Source organism: Dipodomys spectabilis, unplaced genomic scaffold (assembly GCF_019054845.1).
Source record: "Dipodomys spectabilis isolate Male_0828 unplaced genomic scaffold, ASM1905484v1 ptg000038l, whole genome shotgun sequence".
In the NCBI taxonomy this organism is placed as follows: domain Eukaryota; kingdom Metazoa; phylum Chordata; class Mammalia; order Rodentia; family Heteromyidae; genus Dipodomys; species Dipodomys spectabilis.
Window position 1 is genome coordinate 320,841 of NW_024870715.1, and position 20,933 is coordinate 341,773.

Genomic DNA, 20,933 nt, shown 5'->3' on the forward strand with positions numbered 1-20,933 from the left:
GCTCCGCTCCTCCTCCGTCCCCTCCTCCACTCTTCGCCGGCTGCCCGACGGCCGCTCACGGCTTTCTCCCTTTTCTTTTCTTTCGTGCCGGCTTTTTGGCCGTAACTCAAGAGCACGCCACGACCCCGCGAAGGAACTGGATGTGTTCGCGGCTGCGAAAGATGGCCAGGGCGCGCATGGCCGGTCGGTGCGTCCTCGGGGGGCTCCGGGGGGGAACCTGCGCCCGCGCCCGCCCGCTCGCCCGCGGGGACGGGCTCTCCGGCGGGAGTGCTCGGGGAAATCTGTCGCCTGCTGGGGACCTCACCCGCCCAGGACCTGGTGCTACCCTCACCTAGAAGCCAGAACTCCACGGGAGCGGCCAGAGGAGTCCACTTCTCCATCCACACCGGACTGGGCTTGTGTAGGCCCTAGATTCTTCTGGAAGTTGAGCGAGACGTCCAGATTTGGGGTGGGTTTTAGGGTGACCCAAAAGAACCCCTGCCCACACCTCTAATAAGTTCCACGTTACGGTCTGTCGGTCACCTGCTTTCATGATGCCATATATATATATATATATATATATATATATATATATATATATATATGTATAGTGTGTGTGTTTTCAGAAATTTCACAAGTTTTGGAGTACGCTGGGTATTTCTCTTCTATGCATCGACACTGAATGGCAGAGTGTATACACCGTGTGCAAAGTACCGTCTTTTTGCTATTGAAGAAACTAAGTACTGTGACTCCTCCAAGGTCATCAGATTCTTACATAGAATACTCTTCAAAATGATTGCCTCCAGATTAAAAAAGAAAGAAAAACACCAATCCACCCCCACATCATTGTTCTAAATGATTTTTTTATACATTTGAAAGAATTAATTGGGGGTTTCTCTTTGGGAAAAATTTATTTCTTGCACTGTAAAGTTGATCTTAGAAAGTTAACATGTAAAAAAATAATTCTAGAGAATTCATGTTACTCTATTTCTTATGCTGTGTTACATAAGGTACTGAAGTTGGCCAAGGTTGCTTTTTAGTGCTATAATGGTGCAGCTGCTGCCAACCAGAAGTACGTTTACGATCTGTCAGTAAAGAAAACAAAAACTGCCGGTTGGTAAGAATCTGTTAGAAAATATTTGTCAGTAAATCTGTCACAATATTCCAGCAGAAATTCTGTTCGTTCGTTCTTTCCCCCATGTCCCTCCACTGTCCATATTTCTCAAAGGTAAATTGAACAGACAAAAGCACCAAAGACTAAAATTCGTTTTTCTGCCTCTTCCTTGTATCTGAATGATGTCAAGCAAAAGAGTAGCTGCGTCAGTTACAATGTAACCGAAAAGGAAAAGGACACTGAAGAAAATTTGCAGTAAAAGTAAAAACTAAGGGTAGAAGAGGGGGAGAAAAGGATATTGGGAAGAAGGGCCCCAAACAGCAAAATCTGATACCCTATACTCATACCATTTATATGAGCTCGAAAGCCAACATATTTAAATGCTGTTTAAAATCTCTACTAAAAGCCTTTAAAATTACATAAAGTCTACTCATTACCTGACTTTATGATATGATAACCCCCTTCTCTGTACAACACCCTAATAAACAACAATATTAAAAAACAGAAGTAGGGGTAAAAAAGGAAAAAATTACACGGTCAATGAAAAGTCATAACCTTAGTAAAATATTAAACACTATAGCATGTCCACCCTGAAATGATTTTTAACCATGGACCTTCATCATATAACCCCAAGGCAAATAAATTGGGGCTTTAAAGGAAATATTAACATGAAAAGGCATAATTTTCAGTTACAGGGCATGACATTGAGGAGAAAAAGATTTTAAATCTCATTTTGTTAAGGCAATAAAAATGTTTTTTATTTAAAAAAATTCATAGCTGACCTTTTTGTCCTACATCATCCATCCTGATTTAAAGGGTCTGGAAACTAAGAAATTCTCTTCTTATTAATACTATTAGCTTAAAGGTATTTACTGGTACAAGTAAGCTATTATTTTTAATCATTTTTATGTTACTCGCTTTTCTCCAAAAATCAAAGCATTTGTTTTCCTGTACCAACAAATCTGAAAATGGGAATTGGGGGCCAAAAGTCTGTGAGTGTTGATGTTTGTGTATTTACAAGTAAAAAGCATTACAACGCAGAATGGAAAAAAGGAGTAAACGTCATTTCTTAAACTTGATCAGGAGCCACTCCTTCAGAGACAGAAACTTTAGAACATTCACCCACCCACATAAAGGAGATATTCTGAGAAATAAGGAATTTATTCTTTATATTCATGACTGCAAACATAGAGGAGATGGAATAAATAATACCAAGGCCTCTCACATCAACATCTCTAGAAAAAATTTAAGCACAAGCACTTGTTCTGCTGTGCTGGATAATTAAAATCACCCAAAGCTTTGTTCTTCACTTACCCTGAAAAACTTGGCAAAGGATTAAGATTTCAGTCAAGCATTTTAGGTTTTTAATTTAAATATTCTCCACAAATTTCTAGCTGAACATATTCTAATAAAGTATTAATATGCATGATCTTTTTTGGATCAAAAGAGGTGACAGTTATACAAAAAATGTTATAGTAATCCCTCAGTAATGGCAATATCCAAATGAATGAATGTAATACGACTTCAAAAGAATTTACCCTACCGAAGCGGCTACACCCCCTGCTGGAAAGCTTTGATCATAACAACTTTGGTTTTTGTAGCCTCAATAGAAAACAAGAAAAGGCAAATGGAGGACCTTTTCAATCATGACAAAATTGGCCAATATATTTTTTCTGTCGATGGGCTTCTGGAAAATGAACTGCCTCAAAATATCATCTTGATTATAGGAAAAACACAAAAGACAGAATAATGATACATACTACTACTCAAAGCCTTACTAGATTATTGTCTCATTTCCTACTACATTTCTCAACTCATTCCCCACCCTTCCTAGCATCATCATCTCTTGTCTAGAATTCTATTTCATACAGGTAAAGCTACTGGCAAGGGGAAGTTAAGATAAAGTATTACTACTGCAGGTGTGTGTGGGGGGGGGGGGGGAGGGAGGAGAGTTAGAGGGCACAAATAACAGTATACCAATAGCACCCTAGTAGCCATTTGCTGAGTTAAGGTGCTTAAGGGCTTTCTTCAGATTTGTTTTATGATTACCAATGGTATTTTCAACATAACGAAAAGGTGCTAATTATGCTTTGGCTGTTACTGTAGAAAATATTTTGACAAGAGTTAAGGTAATAGTGAGCATGGGACTGGAACAAGAGGAAAGTAATGCATTGACCTTCTTGGCATTTTGTTCCACAGAGCCTTGTTCTGTTGATTTTCCAGAATGGTATTTTCAGACTGAAATCCCAAAGATGGTATCAGACTCTAGCGTCAAAATGTCATGTGCATACTACTCTAGTTCTAGGACATATCTAAAACAGTGAAAACAGCACTCTTTTGAAACCATTACTATTTTATAAAAATTACTTGTAATGTAGACTCTTCTTAAAAGAATAACAATTCATTCAGGTCCCACCAGCACAAATACTTTAATTAGACAAAAATCTTCAAGTTATTTCCTCTCACAAAAGGAGGTATTGTTGGGCCATCTGGACCCTCCATTGAGTTTTTATGAAAGATCACAGCTTGAATTTAATCAACCCAATAAGGTTAACCCTATAAAGCTAAAAAATAATTGCAAGGGTTGCTAACTGAAGGACTTCAATTTTTCTTTTGACTTTATTACCATTGTCATTTGTAAATCATTTCAATAGGAAAAAACTTGTATTGTTTGAGTATTTAACCACAGGAACATTATTCTAATTTTTGTAAAATTCCCTTATTTTCACTCTTTAAACCAAATTTGTATTACGAGTTTCTCTGGATAGGAATCTCAAATAAATGTTTGTCTCTAAACAATACTAGAATAGAAGATCATTAGTCAAAAGCTCAACAAATGTTTGATAATAATCAGAAACACTTTAGGTTTTATAGATTTCTGTGGATTTACTGCTAACAGAAGGATTTAGATTATGTTTTGAAGCACCAGCTGAGATAATCACTTTGGAAAAACAAATCATTTAAAGAAATTGCTGAATTGTGAAAGTTGAGTTGGCTGTCTTACCACAAGAAGAACATCCAACACTTCTTCATATAACATCCCTCTCTAAGGAAATGTGAGTTACTATTAACAAATATCTGTAGGTCTGAAACATCAGGGAACATTCTAAAGCACTGGTACAATAGAAGAATGTCTGTATCAGCAATAAGATAGCTAATCACTCTACAATTAAGGCTAGGTCAGTTTTTCCAATTATTATAAACTAAAATAGATGATAAAGATTTACTGTGCCTGTCTATGCTTCTGCATTTTTTCCAAAAATATCATGTCTACTTTTCTGGTTCAAGAACATATACTTCTATATACTTCTATACTTCTCAAATGACATTGTGACTTTTCTGATGGACAGCTTCCTTCATGTAAATCTATTAGGTAGTAAAGAATAATAACGGTCATATTCTTTTCCCCATTTAGATTTCCCATCCTTTGTGAGCACATGAGACTGGCTTATGTTAAATAACTTCCTTTGTTTCTAGCACTAGTCCCTATAGGAATGGACATTAAACAATTTCTTTTTATTCTCTGCCACAAAAGTATTTATTAGGAATTCTGAGACTTTATAAACATGAAAAAATAAAAGTGATGTGGTACACATTTATAGAGCTATATGTACCCTACAAATCAATTTTTATACAATTTTTAAGTTGTGTGTGTGTGTGCGCGCGCGCTAGGTTGTGGGGATAAAACCCAGGGCCTTATAAACACTAGGCAAACCTTTTATCATTAAGTCCTAACCCCAACACTAGAGGCAATTATTTAAAATGTTGTTTTAGAACTATATATTCCTTGAAGTAGAAAAACAGCTGTAGTTTTTTTTAATAGAGAATGCAAAGTCAGGCTACAAAGCAATAAAGGCAAGATGATTTTTGTAAAATGAAAATGTGTGAAAACAAGATGACAATATTATTGACCAACATGTTAATAGAGATTTAAGCTAGATGGTGAAATTGTATATAAGGTTTATTTTCTTTTTATTTTTCTGTATTTCCTAATTTTCTGCAATGAGCATATTATTTCTTCTATCAATACATTTGAATTTTAGTAGAATTGAGCATAAAGCAGAATAAGGTAAATTGCTTAAAGCAACTGAACTACTTGGCACAGATATGTTTATCTTCTCCTTTGCCTACCCTTTTCCTCTTTTTCTTATTCCTTTTTTGTTTCCTTTTAGTTTATTATATTCTTTCTTCTTTGTTTTTCCCTTCCTTCCCTCTTTCTTTTTCTTTTCTTTCTTTCTTTCTTTCGTTCTTTCTCTTTCTTTCTTTTTCTCTTTTCCCTCCTTCCTTCCCTCTCTCCCTCCCTTCCTCCATTCTTCCCTTCCTCCCCTCGCCCTCTCTCTTATCTCTTGGACACTTACAGGCCACCTAGGGCATTATCACCTTCTGTTTACAGCAATCTCTAATATATGGGAATAAAATAGTCTAAGTAAAGGTATTATTGCCACCACTAGACTCTATTGTCTTTGGTGACTTTTTGTTATTGTTCTTTTTTTCTTTCTTTAAAAAAATATTTGCTATTGTTCTTAAAGACCAAAATATATCAAGCCAACAACATACATTTTATTATGTTTAATGGCTCTTTTTATTTTTAAATGTGTAAAGCTGCCAATCAATAGCACTGTGAATATTGCAAATGATGTGTTTAGGTATAGACAATAAATACTTTATATTAATATTGATAAAGCTAAGCTCATAGTGTTATAGGCTGTTATTTCCCTTTGGGTCAAATACATTTCATTTGGATAACTTCCCACCTAGATTTGGTGACACTTGTTTTACCTTTTCATTCTACCACCTCAAATAATTGAACTTTTCCAAGTTGGGGCATTATAGAGCTATTCTACCTCCACATATTCCTTAGCACAGCACAATTTCTGACCAGTTCAAAGAAAAGGTGAAGATGGCCTCACTGAAGTGCAAAGGAATTTACATGTACAAATTCGTTTATATGAGAAAGACCATTGAGCTGGGGAATCAGGATACCTGAATTTTATCTGTGGTTCTACTTACTGTTGTGATCTTCAAAAGTAATTGCATTTTCCTAAACTGAAATTTCCTCATTCAGAAACTAGTCCTTTTGCCACACTAACATTATTTAGTTGAAGTTTTTTGTATAGTCTAGTCCACAGACCAGACTTTACTTCTTGCTAGGTTGCACTTAATTTAACACACACCCACACCCAATACCTCACCTAGGACAAAGCCATTACTCTTAGCTTCAGCTTCCCTTTTGGTTTTGTTTGGGGATCTTACTCCACGCCTTCCTCAAAAGATGAAAAACAAACAAAATAACACAGACCGAGAGAAATCCTTCATTCTGCTGAAACCAAGTAAATTTATGTTCTTTCAAACTCCTAAAATCGATTTTTCATTGGATTTGGATTTCCAGACTTCTCAGACCTCTTGTACCATTCTGTTATAAAGTTATCTGCTCTGTACTCTCTTTGCCAAAGGGTGCTTTATATTTCTAAGTCCATAGTTTTGAAAACTCCACAAATTTATTCATCCTTTGCCCTCCAAGCAATACTATCCAAAGCATGCAATAGCTCATTCAAGGTCTTAATAACCCTCTTTGGTAAATCAGGCCATGTTTATTCTCCCTTTTGTTGCTTTGTTTTCAGTCTTCTTTCCATCCTTAGTCCAGACAACCACTAATCTACTTTCTTTCTCTACAAATTTGCCTATTCTGAACATTTCATATGAATGAAATCATACCATATGTGATCTTAAGGATTTGGCTTCTTTTACATAATCTAATACTTGTAAGATTCATATATGTTTTAGCATGCTAGACCTTTCTGTTCAATGTGGAACAGCATTCCATTGCATGAATATGCTATTTTTTTGTTTACCCATTCACTAGTTAATTGATATTTAGATTACTTTCACCTTTTTTGAGCCATTATGGGCAATGCTGTTATGAATAATTATATACAAATGTTTGCATTGATGTATCTTTTCATTTCTCTTGTGTAGAATTGAAAAATTGTAAGATAAATTTGTTTAACCTTACAAGAAAATGCCATATACCATTTTATATTTTCACCCGCAATGTATGAATGTTCAAAATTCTCCCCAACACCTTTATTGTCTATTTTATTATAGGTATAAATTGGAATCTCATTACAGTTTGAACTCACATTTCCTTTTAGGATAAGATATGTTACACATCTTCTGTGCTTATTAGCCATTGATAGCCCCTAAATCTTTTGCAAATTTTCAAATGGAATTGGAGTTGTGACTTAGAATTGAGTTGAGTTTCTTTGGATCTCACACTTCCCAGGACCTAGACTTTCGTACCTGACTGATCTGGCTTTGAACTGTGATCCTCAGATCTCAGCCTCCTAAGTAGCTAGGATTATAAGCATGATCCACCAGGGACCTGGCCAGTTGAGCTCCCTCTTTAGATCTTAATTCTTGGGCTAATTTTTCAAAAATCATTAAAGTTGTTCTTAAACTAAGTATTAACTTTAATATTCCCTGCAATACCTCTCAAGATTCATCTCCTTATATGTTAGTAGTACTTCTTTCTCCTAACTTGCAGAAATAATATAAAAGTTACAATGTAATTGAATAGAATACTCTCTTTTTAAAAGCATTTTTAGAGCCATTCCATTTCTTTGGCAATAAATGGTTGTTTAGACTTTTCCTATTTTTCCTTGTTCAAACAGGAGAGCATACTGCCAGTTTTTCTATTTGAAGTGAAAGTGAAGAACAGTATGCAATATGCTCCCTGGCCCACTTACAATTAGGATCACTATCTCAATAACATGAGCCTTGAGCAAGACTTTTGAGGCCTATCTGTCAAAAGGGAGTGACTACGACTAGCCTTCTCATTAGAATCTAATTCATTTTCAGTTAGTGTCTTTGAAAGAAAATTAACTCTTTTAAGCCAATAGAGTATAATTTTCAAGCAGTTCAAACTGATCTTTCATTTGTTGCCTCAGAATACTGGCTTGCCTTTTAATGTTTTCAGTACAAAGCAACTTGTTGGCCCCAAAGAAATCATGTGCCACAGTGATTTAGGGATTAGAAGGAAAAGAGGTTACTGTCGTTTGGATACTCACTTCTGACTTAACTATATGTATGTCCACAGTGTGGCCTGTGGCTTTGTTACTGTGGTACACATCCTGAGTGTCATCCTAATTCTAATAAAAGAGCTCTGGCTTTCACAGTATTCTTTATGTTTGCCTTGTAACAGAACAGGCTGCTGACAATCTTTGAATGCACCAGAGGGTAAAATTTTTCACTTTCCCAATCACCTCAGCAGTTAACTCACAATAATTTACTGCTGAAACCCACCATTTGAATAAACCTGTTTAACTAAATTATCACAATAATGGATATTTGCAAAAATGTCTTTTCTGATCAGTTGTCACTATATATACTACCAGCTTAGAACCCTGGCTATTAGATTTTTCATAAGACATAGAGAATACTCTATAAATTAAAGAGGAAATGTCCTCAATTGAAAATGGAGTCTTTATACAAAATAGAAATATTTTAGGAATATTAACAACCCACAAATCAAGAACCCTCTTTAGCTACTTCTACTAACTCCTTTCTTCCTGTGGATTATTTACAGATAGGCTATATTTAGGATTTTATATATTCTGAAAGTTCCCTGTGATCCCAAGTTTTCCAAATACAAAAATGTAAATAAATAACCTGGAAGAAAACACATTAAATTATTAACAGTAGCCATTTCCAGATAATTTTCCAAAAATGAATTTATTCCTTTTATGCATTTTGTTATATTCCTGAGGATTGTTTAATTCCTGAGAATTTAATTCCTGAGAATTAAAAAAAGTGGTATTACTCATGCTAATTATATCTTTTATCCAAAACATTCCTTAAAATTACACTAAATGGGACAATGTCATCAATACAAGTTTTGAGTCTTAAGTAAATTTTCTCAAATTACTTCTTTGAGATGTTCTTTCATCTACTAATTGTCTATTTGTACCCAGTTTGTGCAAAGACTCTGCTCAGACCAGATATAGAAAGATGAAAGACATGATTCTCGCCTGCAGCAAGCTCATTTCTTGTTTTAGGACTAGATCTTAACTAAGAAGTAGGCCTAGCGATTACATCTTTTAGTGAAAAACAGTCTTCCAACTTCTGTTACAGTATAAAGCTACATCTTTTCAATTTCTCATTAAAATATAGCCAGAAAATATGATAGATAGATGAATAGATAGATATATAGGTAGATAAATAGATAGATAGATAGTCTTCTGGAGAGGGACAAATTTGAATTGATAATTTCTCTCTTATCAAAATGATCAACGACTTATTAAAATCACATTTGTGATGTGACAACAATTCACTCAAATCACTTTTATGAATCACCAAAATCACACTTTGAATGTTAAAGATACTTTGAATCAATATTGGCATCTTTCTTTTCTATTGTCAGGTTTGTCATCTCATAGTTTTGGTTTTCTATAGTCTTCAAGTTAGGGCCATGGCACCAAGTGAAATAGAGGCCTTTCTGAGACTGAGTGAGGTCTTGTTTTCACTGGCAGAAAACCGTTTTTATTTCGGTTTCTGTGGAATTTGGAAGTCTGCAACTCATCCAAAATAAGGGCATTCCACAAATTCCATTTCATAAAAGCCATGCCTCCTTCATATACGGTTTCCATTTTCTTCAATATAACTCAGCTTTGAGGAGAACATTCCAAGAAAAGTGATAAAGGGGGGAGTTTTAAGACAAGCATAACACAGAATTTTTACACAAACAAATCCTCCTGGTTATATTCATAATAGTAGCTGTAGAATCCGTAGTAGTAGTAGTGAAAAAAAATTTTAAAAATCACGATACAGTTAAATACTTAAAATATCAACACTCTAAGGTGAATTTAGAAAACTCTGGCCTTAAAATAAGTTAGATTCAATACTAATAACTATATATAAAACCATTGCTATATATAAAACTATTGAAACCAAAGTAAGTTTTTCTATGTGGCTGAATTTTTTTAATCTAAAAATCTTTTTTTTTTTTTAAATACAGAGGCTGACTTGGAACTCATTCCCCCTAAATGCAAAGAAAAACAGAGGGGAGGCCGAGTGCTGGTGGCTCATGCCTGTAATACTAGCTGCTCTCAAGAGGCTGAGATCTAAGGATCACAGTTCAAAGCCAGCCCGGGCAGGAAAGTCTGTGAAACTCTTATTTCCAATAAACCACCAGAAAACCAGAAGTCGCGCAGTAGCTCAAGCGCTAGAGCGTTAGCCTTGAGCTGAAGACAACGCCTGGGCCCAAAGTTCAAGCCCCACAACCGACAAAAACACAAAACAAAAACAAAAAAACCCAGAGAGGCACATTCTACTTTGGAGAGGCGGCCTGAAGGAAGATACTGGCTACTTTCTTATGTAACAATGACATGCTGCTATCTTGCTTCTGAACACAGCTCATGACAGCTCTCTACATATGGAAGATATGTTTCTTGATATGCTTGTAATATGAGAGTTAATAGGGATAAAGAGACATGTGTCCAAGTGGAATGGAACCTACAAAGGGAACAGAACATTCAGGCTGTGGATGTCTAGCAAGTTTATTGAAAAGAGTTCAGGTCACGTCCCATATTAGCACGTGCACACACACACAAACTATCACACACACACAGAGACTTAAAAAAAAATCTCATGGCACCTATGTATATTTGAAAAACGGGAGACTATATTGTAAGTCTGCACACTATGCTTGGTATGCATACTGGAAGCTCCATCCCAAGTCAGTCCTTGAAGGGCTCTGAACCCACATGTTAGATTTAACTACAGCTGATCATTTTAGTACCTTAATATTCTCATCTAAAAATTAAGAAGGTTAGACTAGCCACTTTTTCGACTTCTTTGAGCTTCAAATTTTCTTTAATTATATCGGGTCCTTTCTTTAGCAACAATCCACAGCTGGATTTAGATGTCAGTGTGTAACAATGTTAATGTGCTTTTCTTTTTCTAAATTTTTAATTATTTTAATTTTATTGTCAAGGTGATGTACATAGGGGTTAGTTATATAAGTCAGGTAGTGAGTACATTTCTTGTCGAACTTGTCACCCACTCCTTCATTTTTCTCCCACTTTCCCACCCCAACCCCCCAAGTTGTACAGATAATTTCCAACATATTGTCTTGTGACTATTGCTGTTGCATAGGCTCCCACTTTGTCCTTTGTCTCACCATTTTGTTGTTCCCCTTCCCTTCCCTAATTCAGATAAACGTATATACAATAGCCAGGGTACCAAAATCAAATACAACGGGATAAACCATAAGGGGAAAAAACATAAAAGGAAAAAAATCACATAGTACACTAAAAATAACAACAAAGAAAAACCTCTTGTGTCCATGTCTTGATATTCAATTTGCTTAGCATCATTTTATATGTCATAAGTACATACCTATTGAGCTATTCTGCTCATCCACTAAGATTATCCTAGATTTATACTAATTATTACAAATAAGGGAAACCATGGGACCTATGTTTCTTTAGGTCTGGCTTACTTCACTTAAATGTGCTTTTCATGGTAGAAGAAAAAATTTATCTACTTGAGGCCAGATTGGGCTATGTAGTGAAACTGTCTTAAAACACCACCAAATAACAAGAACAATCTATACATTTGTATCTTATACATTTATGTTTAGGATATGTTATAAATAGTATGCCATCTTTAATATTCCATTTAGTCAATGTCTTAATCCAATAAAGATACCATAGTCTGGGTAATTTACAAACAACAGAAATATGAAAACATTGACGTCTCTCCAATAAATAACATAGTAAATTAACAACAGAGATCAGAACAGTTTTCTCATTAATAGGTAATTTTTACAAAGCATACTAAAAACCTGTTTATATTTTCTTCATAGTAATGAGTAAGTTATTGAAATAGCAATTGTAGGTGATTTTTTTCTCCAAAACTACCATTCACCTAATTTCCAATGACTATTAATTTTGCATTCATGTGGTTTATACCACTTGATTATAAATAAGGTGGTAATGCATTAGTATCATGGTTCTTATATACTTTTTATTGATACTTTAAAATATTATGAATTTATTATTACTTATGTAAATATCACTTTCAGAAACATGTTTGAGGAATTTAGTAAAATTAGAATAACTGCTGTTCTTAATAAATTCTGGTAAATTATTAGAAGAAATTTCAAAAAAAATTTTATGTTTAGAAATTTTTATTAGAAATTTCAATAATAATTAGTCATATTTTAATTTTAATGTATAGGCCTATTTTATATGTTCACTTTTCTTAGCTCATGATTTCAGAGTTATCAAGCATCTTTTATTTTACTCTTTGACCATGTTTTCCTGTGACTTTGTATAAAAAAACTAATGACTTTACACACAAATATATACTACTATGTATATAATCTCTAATAGATAATAATATATAATAATAATATATAATATAATATATATAATAATAAATGCCTTTGACTGATCATTTTGAATCATGAGTGGATATTTTAGGTGACCACAAGAATATTTCTATTCCTAAACATTCTATCATTATAAAGTTGAATTATAGGAATTTTTTTTAAAGGACAAAGGAGAACGCTATGCAACAGGGATACTAACAAGACAATATGTTGAAAATGACTGGTACAACTTGGGGCTGTGGGGTTGAGAGGGATGGAAAGTGGGAGAAAAAATGAGGGGGGGTAACAAATTCAACAAGAAATGTACTCACTACCTTCCTTATGTAACTGTAACCCCTATGTATATCACCTTGACAATAAAATTTAAATTTAAATTAAGAAATAAAATACTGAGCATGTAACGATGAACACATTTTCATGCCAACAAATAGAATAGCCAGTATTTTAAGAGCAACTAAGCACCCAGTGCTTTCAATTTGAGACAATAGAACTACACTCTAGATTAAATCAATACCAGCTTAACAAGGGCTTAGTATGTTTGCATTTCACACAGGTATTTTAGAAGATCACATTTGAGTAAGAAGCTAAGGAGTCATGTCATGAGGAGACAAGCATGACAAAGGTCCAGGGGGTCACTGGCAGGGAAAGAGAAAAACAGAGCATAAAACAGGAGAAACTTAAATCCAGAACTTCCACACAACCAGAAGTGTGGTACTATGACCTCTGTCACTTCATTCCTTCCTTCTATGTTTCGTTCCTGAGTGAAACAGGAATACTGAACCACATTAAGAGGTCACTCCCTTCACAGTTCACTTGGCTGTGTAGAGATTGATGCATTCTTAGAAAATGACTCTTCAAACCAGTAGAATAGTTTTGCATCCTGATTAAGCACATGCAGATTAAGGATGCTGAGCAGTCTCTTCCAAAAGCTCTCCCAGGATTGCTAGGCAGAGTCAGCAGAGAAAGATCTTCCTAAAAATACACTGAGTAGGAAATGGTTCAGATCCAAACTGGAAAGTGCTGTGTGAGATAATTAGGGTCAGAAGCAACCAGTCAGGAACTCATAGGGTATAAATAGGCCCTTGATTAGCTGCTGCATGATGAAGGTGATAGCAAAAGTAATTCTAGTCACAGATACAAATAAAAAGTTGAGAAGCACTACTAGTTTTCAAGGCTAGAAGAAAAAATTTTAGAAATTAATTTCAGTTTTACAGAATCACACAAGAAACAGTTAAATGAAACAAGATAATGTCCTTGTTCAGAAATTAATTTCATGCTAATCAAACTCAAATTTTCACTAATCCTATTTCAATTTAATTATTTTTTTAAAAAAAAATCCTCCACAACTATATTTTCCAAATGCCACTGTTGAGCAATTTCAACGGAATATTTGGTTCTGAAACAGGTCTTATCATTCTTATGCTCATCCTAACAAATAAAATAAAGGAGTTAAGATTCATTTCAGTTTACACCATTTCATAGGTTTCAGCTCATTCGACCTCATCACTTTGAACCAATGGTGCACAGTTCATCAAATCAGAGGGAGAATGTGTGGTAGGGCAGATCTGATCTCATGCTGAGGAAGCAAAACAGAGAAAAAGGAAGAGCCAAGGTCCTAAAATCCTCTTTAAGAATACACCTCCAATGACCAAACGTCTTCCCAATAGGCCCCACCCCTTAAAGATACATCACATCTCAAATAGTACCACAAGCTACCAACCAAGCCTTTATTTGTATAAGGACCTTTAAGATCCAAATGAGGCATATAAACCAACTATAACTCTCCTTTATATAATCACATCAAAACATGTAAGTATTACAACTATAGCTTCAATACAGAGTTAGAAAGTAGATTGGGACCTTTAATCCTTCCTTTCTCCACCAGATGAAAATACACTTATGATATCTAAGAAAGAACTTCTTGTTCAGTCAATTATTTATTGATCCATTTATTTAATCATCATTTATTTACTTGGTGCCCCATGTTGATCTTGGTTCTAAATATATGAAGATAATTAATCTCCATCCACATAGCTTAATGTGGATAATTTCAGACAACCATTATATTCATCATGGAGGAATACAGTCCACTGCCGTAAAAAAATATATATATACTTCCTTGAAGTTATAACTACCCAGAAGCTGAAGGAATAGAAAGAAGCAATCACAGCAAATAGAGTAGGTAAGGACTAAGGAATAAGCACTTGTGCATAAGGTGAGGAGGATGGGGTTGTTTGAATTCTGATTTGATTTTATTTCATTCTGGTTTTATTATCCCCTATTTTCTTTAAAAATGAAAAAGAGGTAAAAGAAATGGCTTGTGACTACACTAGACTGCTGCTCATAATTTTATTGCTGCAGGCCAGAGAAAAACTTGTTGGATGATGGCTTAAACATGGGTCATTTGGAAATGCCTCTTGTATTTCTTCTATATTTCTTTTGTGCTTTTTCCCATCCTATCCTGTCTGTTATGGCCACAAAGGAGAGTTGACCTTCTTCATCACATGTATTGTTAAACCCGTGCTACAGTATCAAAAATCAGAAAAGTTTAATGTAGAAAAAGGGTCCCTTTTGTTTCCATGTCTTGGAGTTAATTTTCATATGCATCATTGTATATTTTCATATGCACTTAGCTATTGAGCCTTGCGATCCTCTCCTAAGAATATCTTCCTTTGATCTTGCTGTGTGAATGTTTAGAATCCTGCTTAATTTATCATGCCTAAGTGTAATTTTTTGTCTTTTACTATCCATTGGGTTTACTTGTAGATTTATAGGCACATTCTAATCATTACAAATGAGGGAAACCATGCAACCTATATTTCTTTGAATCTGGCTTATTTTGTTTAATATAATTTTCTCAAGTCTTTCCATTTCCTTATGAATGAGTAATGTCATTCTTTCTGATGGAAGCACAGTATTCTATTGTTTATATATACCACATTTTCTTTTCTTTCTTTTTCTTTTTTGCCAGTCCTGGGGCTTGAACTCACTGTCCCTGAGCTTTTGCTCAAGGCTAGCACACTCTCACTTGAGTCACAGTGCAACTTCCAGCTTTTTATGTTTATGTGGTACTGAGGAATTGAAACTAGGGCTTCATGCATGGTAGGCAAGCACTGTACCACTGAGAGGTATCTGGGCTGATTCCATATCATAGCTATGTTAAACAATGCTGCAATGAACACAGTTATGCAGGTGGCTTTAATGTAGCCTGGTTGGGTAAATACCCAGGAGTGGGATTGCTGGGTCATAGGGAAGCTCTAAGTTTAGTCTTTTGAGGAGCCTCCACACTGCTTTCCAGAGTGGTTGAACAAGTGGGCATTCTCTCCATCAGTGAGGTAGTGTTCTCTTTTGGCCACATTCCTACCAGCATCTGTGATGGTTAGTTTTCTTGATAATGACCATTCTAACTGAGATGAGGTGGAATCTCAGTGTTGTTTTGATTTGAATTTCTTTTATGGCCACACATTGGATATTTCTTCATGTATCTAATGGCCATTTTTACTTCTTCTTCTGAGAAGTTTCTCTTTAAGTCTTTAGCTCATTTACTAGTTCGGTGGTTCTTTCTTTGAGGATTTGTTTTTTTTGGGGTGGGTTAATTTTTTAAGCTCTATGTATATTTAGATATGAGGCTCTTGTCTGATGCATAGCTAGTAAAGATCATCTCTCAATCTGTGGGCTTTCAATTTATCTCACTAGCTATGTCCTTTGCCATGCAGAAACCTCAGTTTAATACAATCCCATTTATCCAGTCTTTCTTTGATATTGTGATTCTGGATCTTACAATCCCTGCCAAGGAGCTCTAGTGTTTCTTCTATCCCTTTCTGTAAAATACTTATGGCCTTTTGCTGATTAATTGGAGAGTCTCTCACACTTTTCTGCATAGGATGGTTTTGAACTGCAATCCTCAGATCTCAGCCTCCTGTGTAGCTAAGATTATAAGTGTGAGCTACTAGCACCAGTCTGATTTGAGTTGTGGTGATAGTGGTGGTGGTGGTGGTGGTGTGTGTATCAGTGCTGGGGATTGAACTCAGGGCCTGGGCACTGTTCTTGAGCTTTTTTGCTCAAGGCTAGCACTCTACCACTTGAGCCATAGTTCTACTTCTGGTGTTTTGGTGGTCAATTGGAGATAAGAGTCTCACATACTATTCTACATGGTCTGGCTTTGAACTGTGATCCTCAGATTGTAGCTTCCTAAGAAGCTGGGAGTACCACCAGCATCTGACTAAGGCTGACTTTTTTTTTTTTTTGTCATCGGTCATGGGGCCTGAACTCTGGGCCTGGGCGCTGACCCTCTAGTGTTTTACCACTTGAGCCACAGCACCACTTCCGGCTTTTTCTGCTTATGTGGTGCTGAGGAATCAAACCCAGGGCCGTATGCATGCAAGGCAAGCACTCTACCACTGAGCCACCTTCCCAACCCCAGGCTGAAAATTTTTAAATGAATACTTCATTTAAATAATTTACTTCTCCTTGAATGTGGTACAAGATGAATAGACATAAACTGAAATTGAACACAACTTTGGAACAAATCTTATGAGAAAACCCCAAATATTAAGATACCACTAAATTTTTTGGCTAAATTAACAAAAGTGACACAAGGAGAAAAAGAAACTCTATTATATTGCTGGTGGGAATATAAACTAACACAATCACTTTAGATTGCAGTCTGGAGATTCCTCAAAAAAACTAAACATAGGGCTGGGAAGGTGGCTCAGTGGTAGAGTGCTTGCCTTGCATGCCTGAGGCCCTGGGTTCGATTCCTCAGCACCACATAAGCAAAAAAAAAAAAAAACTAAACATAGATCTTCCCTACAACCCAGCCATACCACTCCTGGGCGTCCACCCAGAACATCACAAGCCAGGGCATCATAAAGACACCTGCACATCCATATTTATTAGTGCACTATTCACAATAGCTCCATTGTGGAAACGGCCCAGATGCCCTACAACAGTGGATCAAAAAATGAGGTACCTATATACAATGGAAATTTACACAGCCATTAGAAAGAATAATATTACATCATTTGCAGGTAAATGGATAGAACTAGAACAAATCATGTTAAGTGAGGTAAGCCAAGCTCAGACAGACAAATGGCACATGTTTTCTCTCATATGTGGAAACTGGATCTAAAAATACACTAGAACATGATAAATTATATAAGATGCTAAACACACACAGTGAGACCAAAGGAGGACTTTCCTAGGGGAGACACACAAAGGCACAATGCCTACATGCCTCTGCTTATATTAAATAATATTTATCAAAGTAAACTCCAAGAAATGCAAACAAGAGATTTTTTTCTTTACTGTTGATTTTGTTTTCTTTCATTTTGTCTTAATTATTCATTTCTATATTTTTGGGAGAGTTAGTGAGGAGCACGGACAGGGTGAACAAATGCAGCAGCAATACTCACTGGACACTGTGTTGAAAATGAACTATACAACTTGTGGGTGGAGATAGGGGAAAACTGGGAGAGAATGAGGAAAACGTGTGATGGTCCAAAAAGAAAAAAACTAATTACTTGACTTATGTAACTGTAATCCCTTTGTGCATAACCTTTATAATAATAATAATAATTTTAAAAAAATGAAACAAAAATTTTTCTTTGTCTTCCTTCAGCTTAAGAACCTAAGGCTTCTTTTTTTTATACATTTTTTATTGTAAAAATACTGTACAGAGGAGTTACAGTTACATGAGCAAGGTAATGAGTACACTTCCTATCCAGCATTGTTACCTCTTCCTTTGTTTTTCCCCTACCATCCCTTCCCTCCCACCTCCACAATTACACTTCCCCCCACTGCCCACTCTCACCCCCTTCCAACCTACCTAAATTGTAAAGTTTGTTTTTCAACATGGTGTCTTGTGCATTTCATTGTTACAATGGGTCTCAAAGTTGGGGAGGGAAAGGGAAAAAATGCTTAAATAGGGATACAGATTCACCCTAAGGCTTCTTTATAATGATATCTCAATATGTTTGAAGGTGCAGTTAAAGCAGAGCAGAATTACCAACTGATAAAAGACAGTAAAGAATAACAAAACAAGAGCTATCATAATGTAATAAAATAGATTGTTCTCGGTAGTTCTTTAACAAATCAGTTCTACTTCCATAACTGTATCCATTGCTACACTGTTTTTATTAGTGAAAAAGATGAAGAAGAAAAGTTCTTATTGAAAGAGGAAAGGTTAAATAAATTGTGTTATATCTAATATGGAATGGCATGTAACTATTAGAAAGAACAAATTCTATTCATGTGTACTAACATAAAAATTCAAATATATGACTAAATATAAAGAAGAATGCTGAGTAATAATATAATAAATAGTATATGTAGCTGGAGAACATTTATCTGAACAAATATATGTCTGCATATGTATATATATATATGTATATATATACTTAATATATGGGAAAAGGTTTGGAAGGATGTATACCCAAAGAAAATGGTACAGAGATAGCAAAGAAAATTTTGTTACTTCACTTGTTTTTATATTATTTAAATTTTTTATGATGAAAGATTTTATAGAATTAAAAAACCATACACACACACATACACACACATACATTAATTATTCGCCAATTGTTAACCAAGGGACAAGAATAACAATAGCAATCAATACTCCAAAACAAAGATGGTCTGGATCAATAGCTCATATTAGGGAAGAGGTACTAGAAGCCTAATTTTAAAAATATATCCTTAAATGGTAATAGAAATGGGTTTCAGTTCACCGTGTCAGTTTGTGAGTACAACAAATTTTGATCTATGTCACCTCTTTCATAATTCCCCCATTTCTCCCTCAATTTACATAGCTCCATTTTCTCATATGTATACATCGAATATTATAACTGCATTTGCCCATCTTTCCTCTCTCTATTCCTTTACTTGAGAAGGCCGAAAAGTATCTCTCAGTGTCACCTTCTTGTTCTTTTCTTGATGTCAGATATTTTCAGATACCAAATTGTATAATCCCAAACCATAACACCTCTGATTGGTATGCATTGCAACTTTAGACTACACAGATTGTATCTTTTTACACAGTGTCAAGTATGTCACAGAAAAAGACATTAAACACATGCATTTTAGGTCACAGAACAAGTAGATTGCAGACTGCAAAGTTTTTTCTAAGTGGCACATCAGAGTCCTGAAACATGGTGAACTCCACATTTTGCAGACAGAAATGACACATACCATCAAAATCACAGCCCAGTCTCACATCTGTTACATTTTTTTGACAAGCAATTTTCATTCAGTGATGCTTATTCATTGGCATAAAACGAAAAGGATATTTATGGGATTTTTCATTTCATTCAAAACTGTTAAGGCATATTCAAATATACTTCTATAATACTGGATCTTCTTAGAAATATTAAAATTAATAAATCCCTAAAGTACAGGGATGCTTGATTGATGGTACTCAGTTTGCCTAGTACTTACTGCTTCCTCTCTTTCTCTCTCTCTTTCTCTCTCTCTTCCCTTTTTACTTGTTTTCCAATCCTTTCTTTCTGTCCACTTTCCTGCTTTCCATAAATATTCACTAAACATCAATTATATTTCAAGTATGTTCCTTGCTACAAATCTACAGCTGAGATTTATATAATCTCTGCCCTGGATGAGCTCACATTACAGTGTGTTTGACTCATACATAAACAAGTGAATCTGAACAAAACACAATGTTATAAACAAAATTCTTATCAGAAATAAAATAACATTTGTTTGACATCTACTACCCATCAATCACTACATTACATATTTTAAGTACATAGACTATTCAACCATTACATTTAGTCTTTATCTCACTATTTACAAATGATTAACTTGAAATGCAGAAAAAATGAAGTGTTAAAAAAAATCTCAGAAGGGGTGACATCATCCAAAAATAAATGTACTCTAGTACCTGACTTATATAACTGTAACCTCTCTGTATATCACCTTTATAATAACAATAAATTTTTTAAACCTCAGAGCACCTAAAGAAATAATCAGCAAAGGTATTAGGATGCTAAATTATAAGCTTAGCTATAACAATTGGCTTTTCAATACCTGCTCCAGGACTAGAACCCAAAATTCATACACCTGTTACTAAAGCTCACCTTTAAAAATAAAGGGGCACATACAGTTCATTACAAAGAAACATGGTGTTTGGTTTGACTTTTGAATTTCAAATACAAAAAGACCACTGTATCTTTTTTGTTTTTTGTTTTGTTTGTTGGTGTCTATATTGGGCTTGCTCTCAGGGCCTGGACACTGCCCCTGAGCTTTTTTGTTCAAAGCTAATACTCTATCACTTAAGCCACACCTCCACTTCTGGCTTCTTTTGGGTGATTAACTGGACGTAAGGGTCTCTGGACCTTCTTACCAAGCTGGCTTCAAACTGTGATCCTCAGATCTCAGCTTCCTGAGTAGCTAGGATTATATGAATGAGCCACTGGTACCTGGCTAACAGCACCA